The sequence below is a fragment of the Pan paniscus genome, chromosome 1 (assembly GCF_029289425.2).
Source record: "Pan paniscus chromosome 1, NHGRI_mPanPan1-v2.0_pri, whole genome shotgun sequence".
NCBI classification, from domain to species: Eukaryota; Metazoa; Chordata; class Mammalia; order Primates; family Hominidae; genus Pan; species Pan paniscus.
The window spans coordinates 178,988,817-179,014,343 of NC_073249.2; the positions used below are offsets into that span (position 1 = coordinate 178,988,817).

At 51.1% G+C, this 25,527-nt stretch overlaps 1 protein-coding gene across 3 annotated transcripts in view; it reads left to right on the forward strand.

Moving 5' to 3' along the window:
- The window catches only part of TRABD2B (TraB domain containing 2B), a 236,438-nt gene that overhangs the window by 169,393 nt on the left and 41,518 nt on the right, over window positions 1–25,527 (forward strand). The window lies entirely within an intron of this gene.

Genomic DNA, 25,527 nt, shown 5'->3' on the forward strand with positions numbered 1-25,527 from the left:
AGCTCCACCCCAAATGTTTCATGTCCCAGCAATTTAAAGGCCCTGCATGCAGAGCAGAGAGATAAGGGTCTTGCCATGGGCCACACAGACAGAGGCATTCCAACCTAGGTGGTCCCACTGCAGAGCACATGCAGATGCTGAAAATGTGCCTCTCGATTTGAGAAATCAAGCGTGTCTTCGGCACTGCCTGCAGATTTCCCTGATGCATTCATGTTTCCGGAGCCCTGAGCTGATGAGCTGGGGAATTCCCTGGCTGTCTCCTCCATTACACACCCTGTGAGCCGGAGGCTGAATTTGGGGAGCTTGCTGGGATAGATGGCATTACAGGGAGTAAAGAGTCTGGGTGGCATCCCTGGCAGCCCCAGCGAGGCCCGTGCTGCATCCTCGCCCTCCCCACCCTACAGTCACACACCCATTCATACTCAGTCCTCCATGGAGTGTGGACCCCTTGGCAGAGCCAGACTATGAGGCCCCAAAGGTTTCCCCATCTTTGCCCTAGGCCCCACAGCGTGTGGGGGTCACTACAGAAATAGAACTCAAGAGTCCTGCCCCAGTACTTCCCGATGACTTCCTAAACATCATCTTCTCCAAGAATGGCTCCCTAGGCCGGGCGCAGTAGCTCACACCTGTAATCCCGACCTTTTGGGAGGCCAAGGAGGGAGGATCACTTGAGGCTAGGAGTTTGAGACCAGCCTGGGCAACATAACAAGATCACGTCTCTACTAAAAATTAAAAATTAGCCAGGCATGATGGCACGCACCTGTAGTTCTAGCTATTCGGGAGGCTGAAGCAGGAGGATTGCTTGAGCCCAGGAGTTTGAGGCTGCAGTGAGTTATGATCACGCCAGTGCACTCCAGCCTGGGTGACAGAGTGAAATGCTGTCTCAAAAAAAACAACTACCCAAAAAATGGCTCCTAGAAACGTCCCTTCACCCAAGACAGTGTTTCTCAACTCTTTGTATGTTTAACGTCATGGCTCCTTTTAATGCAACTTGAGCAGCTCAAACTCTCTTTTATTTATTTGAAATAAATATACATTTTAAAATAAATTACATATGTAAAATACATTATATATCACATATGTAATGATATATGATATAATGATGTTGTGAGAATTAGTGAGACCCCAGATTTGCACCCCACTTAAATATATTTCATATTAAATAAATTATATGTCATGAGCTAAACCACAACCAAACACAATGGTAAAATTAGAAATGTCCTTTCAACTAGAAAGATAGGTATTTCTCCTTTGACCACAGTTAAGTCTGTGGCTCAGCTCCAGCCCAGCCCTTCTGCCTTGATGTATGTGTGATGGATGGAGCTCACCACAGTCCCCTTCAAGCCAGTTGGGCTGCTAGACTTTCAAACTACATGCGACCTTCCAACCTCACTTGCCCAACTGCCATTGGGTAAATAAATGTTTCCTGAGCATCTACCATCTGCCAGGCGTGGGGGACCTGCATTGGTGAGGAAACAGACCTGGTCTCCATTCTGTTGAAACCTCTAACCTCTCCCTGTTGAACAGATGAGGAAACCAAAACCCAGCCAGGGTTGGCGACTTGCCCAGTTCCACACAGCAAGTTAGTGGTGGAGGCAGAACATGAACCCAGGCTCCTGACTCCCAGTCCAAGGCCCTACACACTGTTAGAGCCTCAGGGAGTTGCTTTCCCTTCCTTAAGAGTAGAACTACATGCTGGGAACTCAGCCACTTCCTCCCGGCTCAGTGCCCACCCTGAGGATTTCCTGAACCTCCTGAACTAAGGGTTGGGAGGGTGGGTGCCTTCTGAGAGTATAGACAGTGATTCTTGAAGTGAGGGCCTTTCTGGGCACCTACTCCGCACCAGGCTGGGTTTTGGGAACTGTGCCAAGGATGCTGCCCTGGCAGAGCTCAGCATCCAATCCCGCAGGTAAAGAATAATGGGTGCTCAGTGCAGGTGGGTGTCAGCCAGGTGGAGGTTTGGCAGGAGGCCCTTCTAGGCGGAGGGCATAGCTTAACAGAAGTGTGGAGGAATAAAAGAGAATGGGGTCTTGGGAGACTCATGAGTTGTTATTTGGCTTTTCAGAACCGTGGTGTGAATGAGGGGACAGTGAATGTAAGAAGGAGGTGACAGGCTGTGGAGGATAAGGAGGCAGCGGGAGCCACACGGGGCTTTGGAGCAAGGCAGTGCAGTTGGATTTGTGCTGTGGGAAGGTAATTCCATCAGCGGGGCTCATGATGGACTTTGACTTTCTTTCTCTGAGCCTGACTCTCTGCATTTGCAAAATGGCTATTGTGAGAATTAGCGAGACCCCAGATTTGGAAGAGCTTTGGAAAGCACAGTGGGGCCTGCCTTTATTCCTGCTCATGTTGTTCTGTGAAACAAAGACATCCAGTCCCTGCTCCTCCCACAGCCCGCTCTGTGACCTTGGCAAAGTCACCCCTCTCTCTGAGCCTGAGATTCCCCCGTGGGTAAAATTGGGCTGGCGGTTCATCCTCGTCGCAGGGACTTCTGACCATGAAGAAGACAGTGCAAAGCCAGGGCTGTGCTGGCCAAGTTGGCTTCCTCCTGTGGGCAGCCGTGTGAATGTGCATATGTTGGAGGGTGCTGCCTGGCTCTGAGGGTGTGGGCTGAGCTCCCTGGGCCCTTTACAGACTATTTATGATGTGCCACTGTGGTAACTGCCCATGATTAGCAGCTCCACAGGCAGCTCTGGGCCCGGAAACAATGGAACACAGAGGAAGGAAAGGAACTATTAAAGGGCCAGGAGCCTCGAATGTCACCCTCAATAATTCATCCTGCACCTGCCCTCAGCCTCTTGGTTGTGGGGCCTCTCTCCCACAAAGGTCTTCTCTGCCTGTGTCCTCTGCTTCCAGCAAGTTTGAGATCAGAATGAATAGGGCATGGGCTTTGAAGTCAGGCAGACATGGGTTTGAGTGCCACTTCCTCTGCCTACCAGGTGAACTGTGTGCCTGGGCCTCAGTTTCCTCATCTGTGAAGTGGGCGTGTTAACCCCATCCACCCACAGGTTTGTTGGACCAGTCTGACCAGTTACAGCATGGGATGAAGGGCATGTACAGCACAAAGTGAGTGGTCAGTAGGTGGGCGCCAGAGTCAGGGTTGAATTTGCAGGCTGTTGAGGGGGCGCTGGTAACTCACGTTGCTGAAGGATTCCCCCCAGACCTGCCTCTGTGGAACTGGAGGGAACTGGATTTACCGATCTGTGTTGCCTAAGGAGCTGGGCCTGCCCAGACACTGCCTTCTCCAAAAAAAGGAGCGAGGAAAGAGGACACGAGCGAGCCTGGCTCTGTGCTGGGTGATGTCCTTATGTGTCACTGACCCTCACAGCAACCCTGTGCAGTAGACACGAGCAGCCCCCACTTCACCGTGAGGAAATCCAGGCTCAGGAAGGATGAGAGAATTGCACGGCAATCAGGCCTCCAGACTTGGGATACACCCATTCCCCCAGGCAGGGGACCCAAGAAGCTGTCCACATTATCAGGCACCTACAACCTTCCAAACAAAGAGGGAGCAAGGAGCCATTGCAGGCAGGCCCCAGAAGAGCCCTGTTGATGTTGGTAGTGATTCCTGGAGCCCCTCAAATCTCACCCCTTTCATGGCTACCCCACAGGAAGAGTTCTGAAGTAGGAATTGACAGACTTTGATGCTGGGCCTTGGTTCCACCTTGTGAAAACCCAGAGGGTTAGACTAGAAGGAAGATCTTTACAGGCCTCGGCTGCCTTGATGCTGCTGCTCTGTAACAAAGTCTCTGCCTTCCTGTTCAGCCGGGCTGAAGGCCTCTCTCTCACCACCCCATTCTCAGTCTGTAGCAAGGATGTGCCTCTCTCCTCCCCATTTGTCTGCACCTCCCCCTGCTCTGACAGCCCCAGCAAACACACATATCCATTCTCTAGAACCAGGCATGCCTACAGAGGAACAACCTTCCCCAAAGCCCCAGGCCCTAATGAGCTCCCTGTCACTAGGGGAATGCAATCAGAGGCCAGCGCCCTGGGTCAGGGAGGCCAGATGGGGCCGGAGGGGCTTGCCTCTGTAGAATGGCAGCTGGCAGAGCTCTGAAGCCTCTCCTCTTCCCCCAGAAGCCTCCAGCCCCAGTCAGTGACCCAGGCACGAACCTGCTGGGGCGGCAAGGTCCTGATTCTCATTTGGAAGTGGAATCGGAGGACCAGCCTTTCAGTGCATTTGTTCCAAGAATGTGCTGACACTGCAGCAGCTTGGCAGACTTTCTGCTGTCTGCCTCCCCCGTGCAGCTACATGTTCAGTACCTCTGCCTTCCCAGCCTGCAGCAGATCTCCAGGCAAGAACCTGTGGCGTCCCAGGGGATGCATGAGCACAGCAAGACCCTATCACACAGATAGATCTGCCAGGCCGGCCCCATCTCTCACTTCAGTGCCCTGAATGCCTCACCAGCATCATGTCCCCATCACCACTCTTCACTTAGGGTGGAGAAGGAGTCCACCCCTGGGATGAGAGGCCTTCAGGGAAGATGGCACCTTGGAGGTACTCAGATAATCCAGGAGCTGAGGGTGTGGCCAGGTGGCACTCTCTCTGGATGACATGCTGGATGGAACCACAGCCTTCTACAAGACCACCTGGATCAGGAGTTGCTAATGCTTACAAGTGTGTTCTTATTACTCGTGTCCTGACCCTCAGCTGCTAGAACTAAAATGTAAAGGCATCTTGGGAAAGGGCAATGCTACAAATTATCATCACAACCATGTATTGTGATTTAACTTCTGTTTCCTCACCTCTGAAATGGGGATAATAAGAGTAGCTACCTTATAGAATTAAAAGAGTTATTAACAAATGAAAAGCACAGTATGTATGTTAGCTCCAACTTTCACAGCAACCCTGCAAGAAAGACATCCCCATTTTACAGATGAGAAAATGCCATCAGTGAGGTCAAGGGACTGGCCCAGAGTCACAGAGTGAGCAAGTGGCAAAGCCAGAATTTGATTCCACAGCCTGATTCTCTACCTGCCCCCCTCCCCTCATCACCCCTGTGACAGGGAAGCTCAGAGCTCAGCAGGCACTGTACTGAAAAGCCTGTTTGAGTCCCAAGATAGTTGAGGTGGTATCTGCACTTCACTCCAGAACCTAAAAACCAGGCAGGGGCCTAATTTCTGGGACTTATAGATGCCCAGAGTAGAAAGGTGGAGAGTTCTTTCCCGACAGCGAGCCCACAGATGTGTGGGAAGGAGGAAGAGAGCCCAGAGCAATGTGTAGTGGATCGGTCAGGCCTCGGGGGTGAGCTGAATCTCCACTGGAGGAGTGTATGTGTGTTTGTGTGTGTGTGTGTGTGTGTGTGTGTGTGTGTACGTGTACACACATGTGCCTAGGGGTCTGTGTGCATCTATTTGTGTCTATACATGAAACGTACCTTTGTGTAAGATGTCAGTGGTGTGTTTTAGAGTATGAATATGACTGAGAGTGTGTGCATGCACGTGTTTGTGCACGTCTCTGTGTGAATGTCTACGAGAGAACACATTACCCAGTGCTCCAGGGGTAGGCAGTTACATTTTCTGGTTGGCTGAGAGTTAATCAGCAGTGCCTCATTGTTCCAACCCCTGTAGAATATTTTTTTTCCTCAAATGTCTGCATCTGCTGCTTTTGAAGAGGGATGATGACAGCCTGAAGGGTGTACAAAGAGGGTGACCAGGGTTGAGGGGCATCCTGGAATCCATGCTGGAGAAGGACTGGCTGACACTGGTGGTTGCTGCCCTAAATCTCTGCAGGCCTTTGCAGGATCACAGGGTGCAGACAAGTTCTAAGGGGCTACTGGGCTGGACTGAGGCAGGCAGGCAGGGTCAAGCTCAGTGTGAAAAGCATTCTAGATGTGGGAGTGGTCCAAGGATGTGGCAGGCTGCTTTGGGAATACTGAGCTCCTGCCACAGAGGCATGGCACAGCCCTGAGCATCTGCCTGTCAGGGGCATTGCCAAGGCAACTCCCGCCCTGGAGAAACAATCGGGTTCCTTCCAGTCCTGATATCTGGGGCTATTCATTTCTGCTCCCACAGCCAAGTCCTGTAGCTGAGTCAGACTCCTCTGGGCCCCTACCATTCCTCAAACAGTCCTGGGATTTCTTATATCCATTTTTTCAGATGAGAACATGGAACACTCAGAGAGGTGAATTGATTGTCCCTAACCATGTTCAGGGGGACTTGAACCCAGGGCCTCTGACTGCTAATATGTTTCTCTGTCCACCTCTCAAGACTCCATAGCACAGAGCCTTATACAGAACAGCCACTGGTGGGTGGCCACTGACTGGCTTGCTGCCTCTGTAGCACCATCATGTGAAAATGATGCCCTGGCATTTCTGGAACACTACTGGGAGAAACAGGAGGCCGTTTCAGCTCAGAGGGTGACAGCCTGTGCTCATGTTGCAGGGAGCGGTCTGCAAGACAGCATCAAGGGGAGGGGAACCAGACAGGGGCACCATCACGATACACAGATGCCCAGAGGATGCAAGGACAGTGGGTGTCCAAAGGTCCAGGCGGAAGGAAAGAACTCTTTGAGGTCAGAACTTCCTGCTACTACCTGAGTGACCTTGGCAACTTGTTCAACCTCTCTGAGCCATAGTCTTATTATTTTAAAAACTGAAATAATAATTCCTTCATGGATTATGGGAAGAGTAAGTAAGATTGTGTGTGTGTGTGTGTGTGTGTGTGTGTGTGTGTGTGTGTGTGTGTGGTGTGTGTGAACTTCTCAGTATTGAATAAATGGTATCTGTTGCCTTAACGTTGCTATTCCCACCTGTTGACGGAGGACGGACATGAGACCAACAGGGGAAAGTGGGCCCTTGAGTCACAGGACATGGGGTGCTGGAAGCAGTGAGGGCATAGTGCTGGCTGGGGAAAAAAGCAGGGTGGGAAAGGATGCCCCGGTAGCCAGGGGCCCTAGCCCTGCCCACCGCTGCTGACCTCACTGAGAGCTTCCACTTCTTCCTTTTAGGCGCACTTTCCTGGTACCTCACCAAGCTTGGGGTAGGCCAGGCCCAGGCATATCCCACGGTCTGTCTAAACATGTGTTCTCGTGCTGTGTGACCTTGGACAGGCCCCTGCCCCTCTCTGAGCTTTTCTGTAAAGTAAGCAATTTCACTTGCTGTGTAAGTACCACCTTGCCTTCTCCCTAGGCACCAGCACCCTGCTGCTGAAAGGATGGAGGCTCAGGGGGACTGGACTTACATAGGAGGGCCTGGGACTGGTAACAGGTAATAAAAGGCCACACAGTTCATTCATTTGTTCACATGACATTTATTGAGTGCATTTTATGTGCTGGGGCTGGAGATAGACTAATGAACAAAACAAACATTCCTGCCCTCATGGAAGGAGGGTCTTACCTTCCTGTGGAAGGTGATGTGATAAACAATAAACATGATAAGTGAGGAACTAACATAGTGTGTTAGAAGGTGGTCAGTGCTATGTGCTGTGGAGAGTATGGCAGAGTGTGGAGGTGGGAGTGCCTGGGAGGGGGTTAACATTAAAGTCAAGGGTCTGAGTGGACCTTATTGAGAAAGTGAGGGCAAGTGGGGCAGATTTGTTTTTCGCAGATTCATGCAGAAGGTGCCAGCCACAGGTGTTCCTCTCCTGTGAGAATTTACCCCAGTGTCTCTGGTCTGCGTCCTATATTGGATGCAACTGTATCGGATTCCACTCTTGTTTCCCCAGAATCCAGTGCAGGGTTCAGCCCGAATACGTGCTCAGAACTGTGTATCTAAGGATTACTCCACACTGGCCTGGACCTGGGATAGGGCAGCCTGATTGCCCTTGTCCTCTCAAGTGGGAAATCCTTCCTGGCACCGCCCGTCTTCAGAGGGAGTATCAGCCCATCCAGGCCCAGACCCCACAAGGCCATACCAAGGGGCGACAGTCCTTGCTGTGTTCATTGCCGTGTCCACACCAGGCCCCAAATTCCATCTGCCGCCAAATTCCAGGGCTGGAAATAATGAGGCAAATTGTCCCTCACCGCTGATTAACTTTCAAGTTGCTCTGCTAAACTGGGTGCAGTTGAAGTTTTAGCAAGTCTCCCGGGGACCTCAGGCGGCTTCGGTTTCAGCCTTGTAAAGAGCTGTTAAAGATCCAATCAAAATAAATAAAATCAGATCCAGGAAAGCGATGTGTTGGTGACTGCAGACCAAACACTCAGGATATTCAAGCGCCCCGCTTTTCCAGGGGATTCCTTACACTCCACTGGCATGGGCCGTGATCCTCCCGCCCTGGAGCGACTGGAGGGAAAAGTGCTGGAGAGTCCCATCCCTGGGGCTAACTGCAGAGCGGAATCCTGTCCCTGTGAGCCTGCAGGGTGGCTGCTGGCCCTGTGCCCTAGCCCTGCTAGATTGTATTGGAGGCTAAATGCCAGCGCCCTGAGATGCCTTATCACACTGAGTCCTCCCCACAACAGGCTTGTCAGCACTGGGATGGTTTATACTTTTTAAAAATAATGTCTCTAGACAATAATCATACATTTTTAAAAAATTAGAAAGAATGAAAAGCCCAGGCCCTGGCAACATAAGGTCTAACCACAGAATCAGAAACTCCAAATCGGGAGATGCCAGACGCCACAGAATGCCAGTGATGGACTTGTGAGCTGTTCACGTCAAAGGCATCGGAGCCACAGCGAGACAACCCAGAGGATGTGAAATCCCAGCACTTCAATACCAAACTGTCTGCCCACCAGGTTTCATTCAAACTGCTCTCATTCCACCCACCTGTGATTCTGGACACCCGGTGAAGCAAGTTAAAGGCCACAGCAAGGCTGGAGAGAGGAGCGCTCTTTCCTCTCCCTGGTGAGGGGCAGCCTCCTGCCTGGCCAGCCACCCATTCTGGTTCCACGTGCACCCTCCCCTGGAATTAATGACTGGCTGATGCTTCCGCTGGAACTCTTCATCAAACCTTGGAAGAGAAATCAAAGGTGTTTGAGAGGAAAGTCATGTGTAATACCAAGAACCACCTCCCAGCTCCTAAGTTTCAGAGAAACCAGCAGGGAAGATATTGAAGTCTGTGCAGTTGGACACTGGTGCCCCAAGAGCATTGGACAAACTATTAGATATCATTGTGAACACCCCACTCCTGTCAGAGATGGCAAAACAGGTCCCAAGAAGGAGAAGAAGGACTCGGGATTACTCAGGGGACCAGGTGAGTGGCATGTTTGGGAGCCAAGCCCTGTGGTCCCCACTCCCCATCCTGGCCATTTGACTTCCAAGAGCTGTGTGCATCATGAGCTGGTGGGCATCACTTCCCCATTTGCCAAGCCTCACCCAGAGTCCAAGCCAGAGGTCAACCAGGGCCTCCCAGCCCTCCATCCCATGGGTGCCAGGCCGTACTGGCAGGCCTGGGGCAGAGCCGGTCCCCCGCAACGCCTGCCCGCCTGGCCGCCCCCTGAAGCCGGCTGAAAGGCCCCCTTATGCGCAGCCCTGCCTCGCCGCTGCGGCACACAGCCCTGCTCTCTTACCTCATAAACGGCTAATTTGTTACATATTTTCTGACGCTGTAAATGGGAGAACAAAGACCTTTTCTCTCTCATATTTTCGTTCAATTATGTTTGTGGGGGAACCTGATCCCCTTCAAACGGGGGTGGAGGAGCTGGGGTGGAAGCCTCCCAGGCTTGCTGACCTCCCAGGCCTGCTCCTGGGCCCACGGCCCCTGAGAGCGGCTCAGGACAGCTTCGGTCTGGGTGTGGCTGGGGATGGTGGGAGTCTGGCCACAAGAGAGAGCAGTGAGGCCTCCTTGCATGTCCTGCAAGGAGCCCGTGAAGGGACTGGGCCCTCATTCCTAGAGGAGCAGATATCAGTCCTGGGAGCAGGCTGGGTGGAGTTGGGCTCCCCCAGCAGAGATGAAGCCTCCTGGGGACAGATTTCAGGACCAGAGACGGAAGGTCCTCTTCACAGCCGACATCCGTGCCCCGAGAGGGCATGGAGCAGCCAGGCAGGTGATGAGCTCCCTGTCACTACACTGACATGTCTCTCCCTGTAGCTGAGGCATGTTCCCCAAGGAGATGAGGTGGGAGCTGGAGGTAGAGGGAAGGGGAGGTATTTTGAAAAGGGAGGTCCCACAGCTGAGGACCCCTGGACGCACCGTTTCAGGGCCCCCAATCCCGAGGTTCTGTTGCTTTTGCCCTGGCTTCACACTGGGAACCCAGATGGGAGTGCTCTGGCTCACATCTGGGTTCCCAGTGTGCTCCTTCCATCCTCTTTTGAGAAAGCACACTGACTGGTTTTGAATACTGGCTCTCCTGGATCCAGGAGCTGGGGCAGGGGTGTTGGGGGGGATGGAAAACATGGCCTCTGGAGGCCGCTCCTGTAGGAATGGCTGCTCAAGGATATCTCTCTAACAGCTGGCACACCAGCCACTCCTCCCCTCCTTCCTTCCTTCCCACTTCCTTCCTCCATTCCCTTTTTCCCTTTAGTGAGTGGCTACAAATGGCAGGTCCTGGACTAGGTACTGGGTTACGAGAATGAGTAAAGCTGACATAGACCCCACTCTCGTTACATCTGCAGAGAAGTCGGTAGATGACTGTTTGGCACATGGCTAAAATTGCTAGACTATTTTCATTCATCCACCACTTACTTGCTGTGTGACCCCAGGAAAGTCACTTAACCTCTCTGTGCCTCCTTTGTCTCACCAGTAAAATAGGGATAAAATTGAGAACCACCTCACAGAGTTGGCAGGATTTGAATGAAATACTTGTGACAAACTTCACATACTCCCTGTCATGGAACAAATGATTAACCTCATAAGTATATAAAGACAAACCATTATAAGTACTCTGAATAAAGAGTCCAGGGTGTAGGAGAGCTTCAAACAGGGGCCCCTGAGTGGATCTAGGGGATCAGGGAAGGAGTGTGCAGGAGGTGGTACTTGAGCAACTGTCTGAAATATTACAAGTTAAGGAGGCAAAGGGGAGAGATGATGGGAATGGCATACCGGGCAGAAGGACCAGCATGTGCAAAGGTCCTGAAGCAGGAAACAAATTGCACATTCAAAAAAACTATATGGGCGGCACATGAAGGCAGTAAAAACCCAAAGCAAGGAGGTCAGGGAGCAGGAGGAGTCCAGGGAGACAGACAGGTCCCTGCCAAGTACTTCTGAGAGTCCATGTTGAAGAAGTTCATGGTTATTCCCAGGGTAGAGGGGAGCCATGGGGAATTTAAGCCTGGGAGTGCCATGGTCTCACCCACACACAGCATGCCCTTTCCCCATTAGGCCAAGACCAGTGGGCCCTACCTCAGGTCAGGGCTGCTCAGGATTCAAGATGCAGCCCAGACCCCGGGCCCCAGGGCCGGAGATCACTGTGTGCATGCCCTCCAGCAGCAAGGAGAAGTAAAAGTAAAAGAGAGAGAGGGGAAGAGGGTGAGGCTGAAGACACAAAAACAGCCAGACCAGATCACAAAGGGCCTGGCAAGTCAGTCTAAGACCAGACCATGGAGAATGATTGATGGGGCTCCTTGGTGTCAGGAAGGAGGGAACCAAGTCCCATTAATCTCAGTCTCCCCAGGACCCCCGCACAGCACCTGACCAAGAACAAACACATATGCTTGTTACATGTGTGAATATAAGTCTGTGGTTGGGTCTCTTGATGGCTGGGATAACACAAAGCACAGCCCACACTCCTGACTCTATTTCTATCTATCTATCTATCTATCTATCTATCTATCTATCTATCTATCCTATCTCTGTCACCATCTCTACCTCTCTCTTGCCCACACATGTGTGCACACACATTCTTACACAACCCTCAGTCACTTGGAGCCCCAGACACTCCAGGTTGAAAGAAGCTCTGGCCTGCAGCCGTGCTTCCCGGTTGCAGGAGCTCACACAAGAGGAAGACAAATATAGGCTGGAGCAGAAGGGAAGGCCTTCTTAGAGGAGGTGAGCTTCCAGGTGGGGCAGGATGGATGCTTGGGCTGTGGACAAGTGGTGGCCAGCAGGGACCCCTGTTTCTGACCTGGTGGGTCCCTGGTGGCAGGTCCATGCTGGAATGCCTGCATGAGCCTGAGGCTCCTTGAGAAGATTCTGGGCAGGGAGCTAAAAGGCTGGAGCAGTCCTCTCTCTGCCCAAGGTGGATCCTGGAAGCAGACTGGCCCCTTTAACCTGCTCCTTCGAGGGCCCCTGTCTGCTCTCATCGCCTCACACACAGCCCGCCCTCCCAGGTCAGACCTGCACAACAAGGAGGCCTTGGATAGCCCTGAGTATTTCCCATCTGCAGTGTAAGCAGATCTGTGCTCATCCAGAATGTGTCTGACTTCTCTGTGTTCTTTTCCCAAGACCCAAGGCTCAGATTTCAGTTTCACATTCTTTTGCCTTGGGTCTAAAAACATTTTCCCTTTCTGTGGTAGGGGGAAGGAGGGGATAAGGGGGCATAGGAGACCCGAGCTGCCCAAATGAAGCAGACCGATCCCTTGTTCTTGCCTTAGTCTGCATCGCCTGGCTTGCTGTGTGACCTTGGGCACTTTGCTGCCCTCTCTGGGGCTCAGTGTTCTCTCTGCACAACGAGAAGCCCCATGCAGGATCTAAGGACCCTCCCTCGCCTGACCGTCTCTTGCAATGCCAGAGTCTCCAGCGTTCCCATCCTGTTGCCAGGAAGTGTCTCCTGTGACTTCAGACAGGCAAAAAGCAGAAGTTGGCACTGCATTTTAGTTTTGTCTGTGAGGCCAAGTTCTGCGCAGCTGTCTCCTTTGATGCACCCTGGGAGGAGTATCTGTTCCCTGGACTGTCAGCACCACAGAGTCCCAGGCGGGTCCCACGCAGTCTTCTTTTCTTCCGGCCATTCTGGGTCTCATCTGCCTTTGTCCAACCGCTCCCTCAAGTGGGGCTCAAGGATTCCTAAAAGGGAAGGGAGTGGGGAGGGCCCAGATTGAAAAGTCGGGGAAGGAGAGCGGGAGCAGTGATGGGCAATAGGAAAGCCTCAGAGCCCTGAGTTGGAGAGTTCTAAAACATGCAAGCCAGGAAAGATTTGGAATTCTAATCTGCCCCTCCCTTCCTCCATGCCTCCCCAAAGCCCCTGGGGCCCAAGTGGGGCCTTCTCACCTCTCCTTGTCCAGAGCCAAGAATGTCTCCCGCTACAGTCAGTGTCCTCAAAGCCTTTCTCCACACAGCAGCCAGGGGCAGCTTCTAAAGAGAAAGCCTGATGATCACTCCCTCCTTAATAAATTCAGTGGCATCCCATTGTCCATAGAGTAAAGTCTGAGCTCCAGATCCACCTCGACTCCCTGCTCTGGGTCTATCCCATGTCCACCTCCACCAGCCACAGGCTGCACTCCAGCCCCTGCCGTCACTGACACGGCCCTGAACGTGCCAGCTTCACCGCAGCCCCCATTCCTCTGCATGGGCTGTTGACACTGCCTGGAATTGCTTTTCTTTCCCTTCTGTGTGGCAAATGTGTGCCCCCACAGGGGATTGCTGCAGAGCCAGAGCCACCTCCTTTGGGAATCCTGTTTGTGGTCCCCCACATTTGCTGCACTCTCACAGCACCTTGTCCATCCCTTAGCCCCAGCCTTAATGAATGTTACTTGATCTTGTCACAAGTCTTCCTGGAACTTCCTCCCTTGCTCCACCCTGCCTTTGAGCTTGTCAAGGATGGACAGGGTACTGATTTGGTCCCATGGCCTTGGCACTCAGCACAGAGCCTAGCACTAGCCCATACTGAAGACTGAAGAGAGAACGGAAATCTCATCCACATGCAGAATTCCAGCCTCTCTTCAGAACACCTCCTGCAGCTGGGACCCACCCCGGTGCTTAGGGAACAAAAATTTCTTAAAGTGTGTGTGGGGGTGTGGGTGTGTGTCCTAAGGAAGGGCAATATTGCTTTACAAGGTTTTTAGAATGCTAGTCTCAAGCAGGCAGGACAAATATACACCCCACTTGGCAGATGGGTAAGCTGAGACGCAGCAAAGAGAAGAGAAGAGTCTGCCCCAAAGAGCCAGAATAAGAACTTCACACAGCCTGCATGTAGCAGGTCCTAGGTTTGAAACTGGGTCAGATCTCTGCCCTTTCAGCTGCTGTTTGTCTCTAAAGGCTTGGTAACCGGTGGCTTAGGAGACAAACGGAGAGGCATGTTAAAATTTCTCTCATCAGTATTGAGCACTCCGAGACTCAACTCCTCTCCTTCCACCCCTGGCCACCACCTGGAGGTGCCCCCTCCAATCCGGTCCTCCTTAGCTACTGCCCAGGACCAAGGAAGAACAGAGGTCCCCATACTGCTGGAGGGCCTGTGAGACCCCCTCCCTCCTCTGCAAATTGGTAATTGCTATGTGGTCAGACCAGAGGAATTAGAGGGGCCCTCTAGGAATTTCATACTGATTTTGCAAATGAAAATGGAGACTTGCCTTTTGAAGTTTAGGCAGCTGTGTCAGCAGGGCAGGTCTGAGACAGCAGGGAAAATAAAAATGACATGCTTCGAACCAATGGAAGCAGCTGCTTAATAACAATAACAGTGATAATGGTAACCAAGGCTACCGCTGACTGATCGCCTCCCGTGTAGACCATTATCCCTCCATGGGCCTCAGTCAGCTCATCTCTGATTTCTCATCCATTCCAGCCTCCACAGGTGACTTGTCCATTGTCTGAAGATCAGGTAGAGAGGGTCATGTATGCTGCTTGGGTTGAGTGCATGGTCCATGGCATGAGATTGAAGACCCTCCACTACTGAATGTCTTCCAGCCCTGACTGCTGGCTCATCTTTAAACACACCATGCTCCTCCATATCATTCTGCAGTTAACACTTTCTTTTTCTTTCTTTCTTTGTTTTTTCTTTTGAGACAGAATCTCACTCTGTTGCCCAGGCTGCAGTATAGTGGTAAGATCATAGCTCACTGCAGCCTTGAACTCCTGGCCTCAGGCAATCCTCTCACCTTAGCCTGCTGCGTAGCTGGGACTACAGGCACGTGACACCATATCTGGCTCTTTGTTGTTGTTGTTTTTAGAGATGGGGTCTCCCTGTGTTTCCCAGGCCTGTCTCAAACTTCTGGCCATCCTCCTGCCTCAGCCCCCAAAAGTGCTGGGATTACAGATGTGAGCCACCACGCATAGCCTGCGGTGAACACTTTCCTTCTCAACGCTACTCATCTTCGCAGCCCAGCTGAAGCCTGTGATTCCCTCACCGACTCCCAGGCTGGGTCAGAAACCCCCTCTGAGGCCCCCAACCTCTGTGTTATATCATTAACTTACCACATTATAATTACCCGTTCCTTCCGTCATCTCCTCCATCACCTTGAAGTTGCTCAAAGCTTTATAATTGAGGATAAGTTGGTGTAGGTGATTCTCTGGGACTTTCCAGTATGTTTTATTATTTTCCTCTATGGACAGAGTGTGTTCGGTTTATGAAATCAAAGGTAGTTACTGAAGAATAGAAATAGAAGATTCACAGCAGAAGCAGAGAGAGCTCGATGCATTAAGCCTGGGCAGAGTGGAGGCCCTGGGTATGGAGCCCCATCACTGGGGAACAAGGGATGCCACTTACTGCTCTGAGCCTTGGGTTTTCAATAATGCTGTCCTCACAGGGCTCTGAAGAAAAATAAATGAGCCTCCACATGTAAAGTATTTGGAAACATAGACTGTTGAAATCATGGGATGGTAGGTGTAATGTTCTGAAATGTTGGGCTCCTGGAATAGGTCTTCCAGAGCTAGGAGGTACTCCCACACCCTCCTGTTTCAGAGGAACCCTGTGGCCCAGAGAGTGGGTCCCACAGCTGGTCTGGGTCAGAGCCCACAGCACCAGAATATGCATCTCTGAGCGCCCTTGGACTTAGCTGTACTGAAAGCTAAAATCGAAGGGATCCCTTTGCCCTCCAACAGGGCAGACCCCACATAAACTCCTTTCCTGGAGACCCCAAGCCTCTGGGCCAGCCCCAGCCAGTCCCAACCATCAGCCTCCCTACCCACCCAGCAGAATGCTAATCTCATCATGTGGGTGGCTCTGGATTTATGAGCATTTCCTGGCATGACTTGAAGGACAGAGGAGGAACACTGGGATTTTTAAGGGTGGTCTTTGGGTGGAGAAACTAAGCATTCAGAGAAAAGAAGGAAAGAAAGCTAGGGTGAGTCAGGCTTCCCGATGCCCGCCCAGGAAAGCACTGAGAGCTCAGCCAGCCCACTGCAGGGCAGATGGAGGTGTGGGCAGCACCACCAAGTCCACGGGGCAGGCGACAGCTGTACTAGAGGCCAAGTCCATGCTTCTTGGGTTGTGGCTGGGCACTGGGTGGGCGAGGGGGGGATGGTGAGGGGAAGGGAGGAGGGCAGAGCTGCCTTCATCTTCAGTTGGACCTCCCTGCTTCACCCCTGCCTCCCTAGATTCCATTATCAACACAGCTCCCCCCACATTCTTCTGCCCAGACTCCCCGTGACTTCACATCTCAGCAGGAAGCCACAGGCCTTCAAAGACCACAGGGCTCTGCAGGCCCTGCCCACCACCCACCTCACTATGACCTCTCTCCCTTGTGCTGGAAATTCTCCACTTTCCTCTCCAGATCCGCTTTCTGCTCTCCCTGCCCCACCCTGTGCATGAGCTGACGCAGCATCACCTGGGCTCCTGCCTTGTCCTCCCTGGCAGGAGATGGGCAGGCAGAAGGGAAAGGGAGTTGAATATTTCTTACCTCTGCCCACCCTTCTCCTCCTTCCCTGGCGTTGCGGTGGTCCAGGCCATGCTCAGCCATAGTTGTGCTCCCTTTCAAGCCTGTGGCTGTGCCGGGTCCAGATCCCTGCTCCCTCTCTTCCCCTAAAGGTTTAGAGACAGGTAAGCTTCCCCCTGCAGCTACTCCCTGCTGCCTCACTATGGCCTGCCCACACCTTCGTGAATATTCTGACAATCACTGCTCTTCAGTCACTCTTTCAGCTGAACTTACTTCTTTGGAACTCATCTCACTGACAATGTGCCACCTGGTTGTTGTTGGGTCCCTGCCTAACAGAGGTCCGTCGCCTCACTCCCCCTTGCTCATGCATCTCCAGCCACATTGGCTGCAAACCTATCAGGCCTGCTCTGCCTCAGGGCCTTTGCCCTTACTGTTCCCTCTTCTCTCAGATACCCACGTGGCTCCCTCCCTCATCTCCTTCAGACCTTTTCTCAAATGTCACCTCTCATTGCAACCTTACCTGGACATCTTATCTAAAATGGGTGGCGGGGGGGCAGGGGGTGATGGCACGAACTTGTTGTCCTAGTTTATTGGGAGGCTAAGGCAGGAGGATCACTTGAGTCCAGGAGGCTCAGGCTGCAGCAAGCAGAGATCGCACCACTGAACTCCAGCCTCGACAACAGAGCAGGGCCCCAACTCTAAAAAAATTTAAAATAATAATAATAAAATATCAACTCCCAACACACACACGCGCGCGCGCGCACACACAGACACACACACAGACACACACACACACACACCCTATATTCCTCTTTGCCTTATTTTCTCCATAGCAACTATCACTCTCCAACATACTGGATGGTTTACTTCTTGTTTCTTTATGGTCAGCTTTCTCCTACTGGAATGAAAGCTCCTTTAGGGTGGGGATCTTTATTTGCAGTGTTCACTCCTGTACCTCCAGGGCCTGGAACAGCATCTACTACATAAGTGCTCAATAAATATTTGTTCAATGAATGTGTAAATTAGTTCTTTTCAAAGGTGAGTAAACCAAGACCCAGGGAAGGAAAATAATTCACCCAGAGGTTCGTAGTGAAGAGTCCAGTGGTGACTAGATCCCTGGTCCCTGCTCCCAGCCCAGAGCCAGTCCACAGCTCCAGGAAATCTTGTGTTTATTTGGATGCCTGCTGCTCAGTAGCCCAGTGTCCAGAGACAGGATTCAGTGCTGGAGGCCTAGGAGACTCGGAATACTGAACAGGAAGCAGGGAGGTAGTCGGCATGGCTTTGGTGCTGCCGATGGGGCAAGGAGAATAAATAAATAAATCTCAGCCAGAGCCTGGCAGGCTCTAACCTTTGAAGAAATGTCCCCCAGGCCAGAGAAGGCTTCCTGTGAAGTGAGCTGTCCTCCACCCCTACCCAGTGCTGAGAGATGATTTGGGCCCAGGGTCTAGCAGGCGCAGCTCCTCCCAGCTCTGCACCATGGGAGGTACTGGCTTCTGGCAGGGAGCTGCTCAGGGTGGGGGTCCTGTGACGGGCGACTCACTTGGCTTTCCATTCACTTATTCATCCTACAAGCATTCCTCAAGCAGCTACTATGTGTGTATTGGGCACTGCACTCTGGGAACATAGTCAAGATGAAGACAGAGGATTTGCCTGACCTCAGAGCATTCATCCTCAAGCGGGAAGGACGAGTGTTAGTAATAAAATGGGGAGTACCTGGCCTGGGAAGTGTCAGGTGCTTTGGGGGCACTTAGCAGGGGACCCTTGCAGTCCATGGCTCAGAGTTCTCCTGAGGGAAGGAGCCTCTACAGCCAGGTGCAAAGGGGAGTGTCAGCTGGTAGATGGAGAGAGGTTTCCAGACAGAGGACGTGCAGAGGAGGGGATCCTGGGCAGGGAGCAAGGTTTCGTCAGCCTGGGCAGTGAAAGCAGACTGGGGAGGCCGTGAACCAGGTGAGGTTACCTTGGCAAAGGTGACCTCTTTCTTATTCTCATATGGCAGCTCTGACAGTGCACCACAGCTAAAGTTCTAACACCCCCTCTCCTTCCAGCTGACAGCTCAGAACCTGGGTCTCAAAGACTGGCCCCTACTTGTCTCTTCTTGTCTGTACTTCCTACCAGCTGGTTGGGTGGAGGTGGCTTGGTGGGCCAGGACCAGGGACAGCAGAAAGAACCCAGACCTGCCAGCTGGACCTGAGTTTGAATCCTAACTCGTTAGTTCTTCAATGTGGGACCTTATGCAAGTGACTTTACCCTCCTCAAGGGCTCAGTTTCCTTGTTTGTCATATGGAAATAGTCCTTATCTGAAAGAATTATGGTGTGAGATGGTTTCCTAGCATCTTTACAATGCTCCATGTAATTGGGGGCTTGCTCATTAACCCTAACTTTGTCTCCCATCACTGTCTTCCTTGTTGGCTCAGCTTCAGCCACGCTGGCCTCTGCTTCTCCTCACATATGTACAGGGCCTTTGCACCTGCTGGTTCCCCTTCCTTCATCACTCCCCATCCAATTTACTGCTTTATTTTTTTCTATAACATATTCTGTATTAGTTCTCCAGAAAAACAGAACCAATAGAATATATGTATGTGTGTATGTATCTCTGTAAATATATATATAGGTATATACATTTTATACACACGCACACACACACACACGTAGTGTTGGTGGTATTAGTGGGTAAGTCTAAAATTTGCAGGGCAGGCCAGCGGGCTGGAAATCTAGGGAAGAGTTGATGCTACAGTTCAAGTCCAAAAGCAGTCTGCTGGTAGAATTCCTTGTTCTTTGACAGGGTCAGATTTTTTCTAGTAAGGCCTTCAACTGAGCGGAGGAAGCCCACCTACGTTATGGAGGGTTATCTGCATCTCAAAGCCTACTGATTTAAATATGAGTCTCATCTAAAAAGTACCTTCACAGAAGCATCTAAAAAAAGTTTGACCAAATATCTGGATAGCGTGGCCTAACCAAGTTGACACATAAAATTAACCATCACAAGTTCACCCCTTCTCAGTTGGGCTCCCATACACATCTTCAACCATACTGAATCTCCAAATACTGACAATAACATGGCCATAGTTCCACCTAACATGATGCTGCTATCCTGCATACACCAAAAATGCTCTGTTTCTTTCCCCAGAAGAGGATGCAAAGTCTTTGGGTGACATTTACTTTTCTTGATATCCTGTACCTTAAATATATGATGTAAAGCTAACAATACCTAAATACTATAAGTCAATATATCTTATGTTATATGATAAAGGGATGAGAGGGAAGAAAGCAAAGATATTTGAGATAGAAACACACACACACAGACACACACACACAAATATGAATAACAAAAGAGGGAGGAACTCTCATCACAATTACAGTTCTCATCTCTGTCACTGGTCACGTTATCATAGCTGGTATTGCTGACTACCTTCTTCTACTACCCATTCTGTATTCTCTTTGCTTTCAACAACAACCTCAACTGCTCATGGTTCTTAACCTGGCGGCATGACCCAAGCCTTCATTGTTGAATGGTCTGGGCCATTAGTAGTCCTGTCTGGATTGGGTTGTTGTAGTTTTCCATTGACTTTAATCTCAGGGTATGGTAATACTAAGAGATGCCCTAAAAGGTCTCCTGCATTCCAGAAACACTCTTCCTCACCTCCACTGGGGTGGCAATCTAATTTCCCCCTTGGTAGTCAGGATCAATCATTCCAGGCAGCATAGTAACCCCTTCTTTGCTTGTTGACTCAGAGGTGTGAGGAATCCATGTGGCTGGGTGGCAGTCTTCACTTCCAGTTTAATGAAGCCATTGTTGTGTGTCCAACATGCTGCATATTAGTATTTTTACTAATAATTTATGTATTCTCACTTTACCCCTCTAGCAGGTGAGCTCTGTAAGGGCAGGGATTTTTAAAGTCTGTTTTGTCCCTGGCTAACTCCCCAGCACCTAGAACAATGCCTGGTGCTCAGGAAGAATGGCTGAGTGGATTGGGGCCTTTGCAGTGATTCCCTTGGGCTTTGAGTTGGGTGAGCAGACTTGCAAGCTGAGAGCCAGGCTTGTCCCAAGGGACCCTGACTCTAAACCCTCTTCTTGACTAAGGGGGTCCTGCTGCCTTCTCAGTGCCATTGCTGGGCCATCAAGTGAACATAGGCCTTCAAGTCTACCATTCCAGCCCATCTAGGACTGTTTACAGGACTACTCTGGAACAATAAACCTGTTCCCACCCTCCTGGCGCCTGCCTCACTCCTTCCTAGTTCCTCGTTTGAAGACGTGTTTAAATTCTGGGCCTACATTCAGCAGATGCCACAAGCCATTTCATGTCCAGCCAGCGTTGGTGAGGGGAGTCCACAGAGGATGCTCTGGAGCTCCTGGTGGCTGGGCCTCCACACAGCCATCCAGGGGGAGAGAGGCAGCTCTAGCCTTCACCCGATGTTTGTTATTCCATGTCAAAGCCTTATCATAAACATTATCCTAGAGTGGGCCACCGAGGCTATGTGCAAAGAAGGTTTGTTATTCTAAGGTGGCCAGGAGCAGAAGACATCTCGAGTCTGAGCAGCACCAGGCTTGGGAATTCAGGGTGAGTGAAAGGGAGGCAGGAGTCAGGGCCAGGCGCTTCATTATAAAGCCTGTGTACTTACCACCCTTGCTGTGCTGGCCAGTTGGCACATCTGCCTCTAAAATGAGCTCTGCACAGACAGAAGCCAAGTCCAATTAATCTACTAATCTCAAATCCCTGCAGAGAGGAGCTGAAAGTAAATGTTTGTGAATGAATGGATGTAGCTTCCCTCTGTCTGTTGGAAGCACCAAGGATGCTGGTGAAGGAGCACATACCGCGCTGAAGTCCTGGTTGTGAGAACCTGGTCCGGTGCCAGACGTAATTTCAAACCCCAGCCCTGTCTTTTACCAGCTGTGTGGCCTTGTGCCCATCACTCCCTTCTGCTTCTTTGGTTTCCCATCTGTGACTACGGACAACATCCCTCTTGGCTCTCTTCCAGGGAGAGCAGAGGGAGGGCCTACAGGACAGTGGTTAACTAGGAGGATACATTCCAGGCCTGGCCCAAATGCCTGATCCATCCCTCTCCAGCTTTGTCACCTTTGGCAAGGTATTTGATGTCTCTTTGCTGCAGTTGTTTTTTTTTTTTTAATTAAATGGAGCTAATAATAGAGTTACCTCAGAGTTGCTGTAAAGATTAAATAAATGAACATGAGTTTAGAAAGTTCCTGACACATAGTAAGTGCTCAATAAACATCGTAATCCTGGTAATGAACGGATGAAGACTTCTTTATAAATTGCAAAATGATGGTACAGGGCAGGAGGTGCAAGGGAAAGTGCGCATGATTCTGGATCAGCATCCCTCTTCTTGCAGTGCTTCCTGAATGTCTGCTAATGGAGACATTGGGATTCAGCAGGAAACAGAGAGGCAGAGAACAGGGACAATTCAGTGAGATAAGTGTCTAAAGAAAAAGAAGGACAGGGGTCTTTGGGAGACACCAAACCCTACCCAGGTAGGGAGAATCAGGATGATAGGCTTGCGTTTCAGTCCTGGCCCCACCACACTCCTGCTGTGACACATGGGAAGGCCTCATAAATGGTCTGGCCTCTGTTTTATATCTTTGTAATAGACTATTAATAACAGACTTATTAGTAACAGACTAACAATAAATATTCCCTGGCTATTTCACAAGGCTCTAAAAAAAAAAAAATGGGTGTGGCAGTGTGTGTGGATGAATGTGGGCTGTGCCTGTGGACATCTGGAAATCCAGCCATGTGGTCCAGGGCACTGCAGAGTTCTGGACCAGGAGTTAAGAGTTGGGGTTGAGTCCACTCTGCCCACAGCTCATTGTGTGGCCTTAGGCAAGCCCCATCCTGCCTGCTCTGGACCCTAGCCTCCTCTCCTCTTTAATATGAGGAGGCCACAGGATGAGATCAGTGGTTCTCAAACTAGGCTCCAGGGTACCTGTGGGTTCCACAGAAGGGCCTTGGTGCAGAAGTCCCTGCTGCAGGGAGACATTGAGCTAGTGAGACTTCAGGCACCCGCCTGCCTCCCTTACATCAACCAGGGAAGTTTCCATTTTTACCTTCTCCATATTTTGAGTTCTAAGTAAGGTTCCTTTGGAAAACAACAGCAAGAACATGGCTTTAAAAGGCCTGAAAAGCCTCTGGACCAGATGACCTCCAGGGCTCTTCCAGCTCCAATCTGGGAAGCTTTAGGTCTATTTTCCTCTCAGTTTTATTTAACAAACACTTATCCAGCACTTACTACATGCCAGGACTGTTTTTAGCACCCCACAGATTATAACATACTAAATTCACTGGAACACCTTCCAGCTCTGTGATGGTTGCATGATTGCAGAAGCAACTCTGTGAGTCGAGCAAGGTCCTGGGGAGACATTTCTCCTCCAGTCAGCTCTTATGGGTGCCTGGGCCGATGACCTCACCACAGGTCAGGTGGTGTCTTGGCCAAGCCGACGCCGAGAAACAAGGGAGCAGGTGTGTGCAGTGGCCGAGTGTAGTCACGGGAAGCCTGCGTCCCAGGCCCCCAGGGGAGGAGAGCGGATCAACTCGACATGGACACTTTCATCCGAGGCATGTGCCGTGTGGGAGGAAGTGCCTGTTGCCTTAGCAATGCCCACAGCAACAGGGCCACTACCTCCTGTGATCCATCCCCAGCCACCATGCTGCCATCGACACCCTGCACCAGATGGCTACATATCAGATTTCAATGGTGGCGGCCAGAGCCTAGAGGCCTGGAGAAGGCCCAGAGGTGGAGTTTTGGGTAGGGGGTGGTGGGGGCTGACCTCATCTCCAGCCAGCTCATTACGTGGAGCAGCCTGGGCTGCATCCAGTGCAATCTAGCGCTCCTGCCCAGCCATGAACAAAATGAGAGGGGAGGGAGGTGATCTCACGAGCACACGCTTGGCCCTGTTGCCTATGTTAGTACTTTGGCCTGGCTGTGCACACCTATTTTATGAGCTTTTCTGGTCAGATTATGTGTTCTTGAACCAAGTGACTGCTGCCACTTGGTGGGACCTTCTGCCACAAGGTGGTGGCATGCCTCAAAATGCAGAGTGCAGAAGTTGTAGGGGCTAGATTTAAGGACTCAATGAGCAGCCTTGAACTATGAAGTGACCATAGCAGTGTCAAAGAAATAAAGAAACAATGAAGTGACACTTTATCTTCACCAGGCACAGTGCTGAGTGCTGCAAATTCAAAAATGAACAAGACACAATTCCTGTCTTGAAGGAGCTCATAGCCTAATGTGGGAGGCTGGTAGCTAAACAGCAAATACAATATAATGTTCACTCCATAGTGGAAGGAAGCATGGTGTATCAGTTATCTATCACCACAACTATGCTGTGTAACAATAACAATAAGAGTTTTCCACTCATGCATCTGGGGCCAATTGTGAATAGTCTCTGCTGATCTTGGCTGGGCTAGTTCGCATGTCTGGGGATTGGCAGGCTGTTGGCTGTTCCTGGTGGAGGATGGCCTTCGCTGGACGGCTCTGCACCACATGTCTCTCATCATCCAGCAGTCTAGCCTGGATTGTTCTCAGGGCAGTGGCAGAGGTGCAGACAGCAGCAGCAGTATCAGCAGCACGTAACTACTTTTCAAGCCTGAATTTATAATGGTTACTAGCATCCCCTTGGCTGAAGGATGTCGAGGGTCAGACTGGAAAGGAGCTACAAAGTTCCATGGAAAAGGGCATGAATACAGGGAGGGGCTAAGGTTTAGAGCCATTAATCTATCAGTCTGCCACCCATGGAGGCTGTGGGACCCCCAGGGAGGGGCCTAACCCAGTCCCCAGGTGGTCAGAGAAGCTTCCTGGAGGAGACAGCTGAGGAGAGTCTGGACAGCTAAGTCTGAGTTTGCAAGTGGAGACTGGAGGGAGCCGGATTTCCCTATGGAACAGCATTTACAGAGGCACAAAGGCAGAGGATTTTTTTCTTTTTTTTTTTGCTTGAAGGAATGCTGAGTATTTTAGTATTTGGAAGCATGAAAGCCATGTAAGAAATGAGGTTATTGACCATAGCAGGGTCCAGGTTACTGCCTTGGAGGCTCTACTGAAGAGCTAGCCCTTTAGCCTGCAGGGGGGAGGGACCTGTGAACGTTTTGAGCAAAAGAGAGAGAGAGAGATCATCAGATTTGTGCATTTAAAAGAGGACCATGACAGATAACTATGGTATAGAAGAGAAGGGAGGGGGTGTGCACGGAGATGGGCGGGACTGGTGCAGGGGACTCAACGAGAGATGCTGGGGCCTGAGTTGAGGTGGGTGACGAGGCTGGGAACTTGATGTCCAAGGCATTGTGCAGACAGAATGAGCAGGGCCTAAAGACTGAGGGCTAGGCTGGGCTAACAGCAGGGACCAGTTCCCTGAGACAGCCTCCTGACTTTCTGTACAGGGACCAAGTTTTTCTCTTTATCTGTGTTAAAAAGCCCAAATAATGATCAGCCTCCTCCCTTCTGTTGAACAAAGGAGTCTGGGATACTCTGTCTCCTAAAACTAGCTCCAGGCCTAGCTGTGTGAATTGAGCAGGTCCTTCCCTTCCCTGGGCCTCAGTGTCCCCATCTAAAATGAGCAGGTTATGTTCCATTAGAGCCACGATCCTCAAACGCCAGAGACGGTCAGACTGCTTAGGAAGTGTGCAGGGATCCTGTTAAAAATACAGAGCCTCTGATCCCAGAGGGCGAGGTCTGGGCATCTGACATTTTGTCTAGCACTCCAAGTGATCCTGATGCCCACAGATCTGGCTGGGCACAGGCACGGTGGCCCTGAGGACAGAGGAGCTTGAGGACATGCATGCTGAATACAAGGATAGAGCAGATGCTCAGGACCGAGCTCCTCAGGCCTTTCCCTGGGTGAGGAAGGCTTCCAGGGTAGGCAGCCTTTAGGTTGGGCCTTGACATCCAACCGGGCCTTTTGTTCTTGTCCTGTTGCTTTGTTTGCGGGATGCTCTTGATTACAAAATTAGTTCATGCA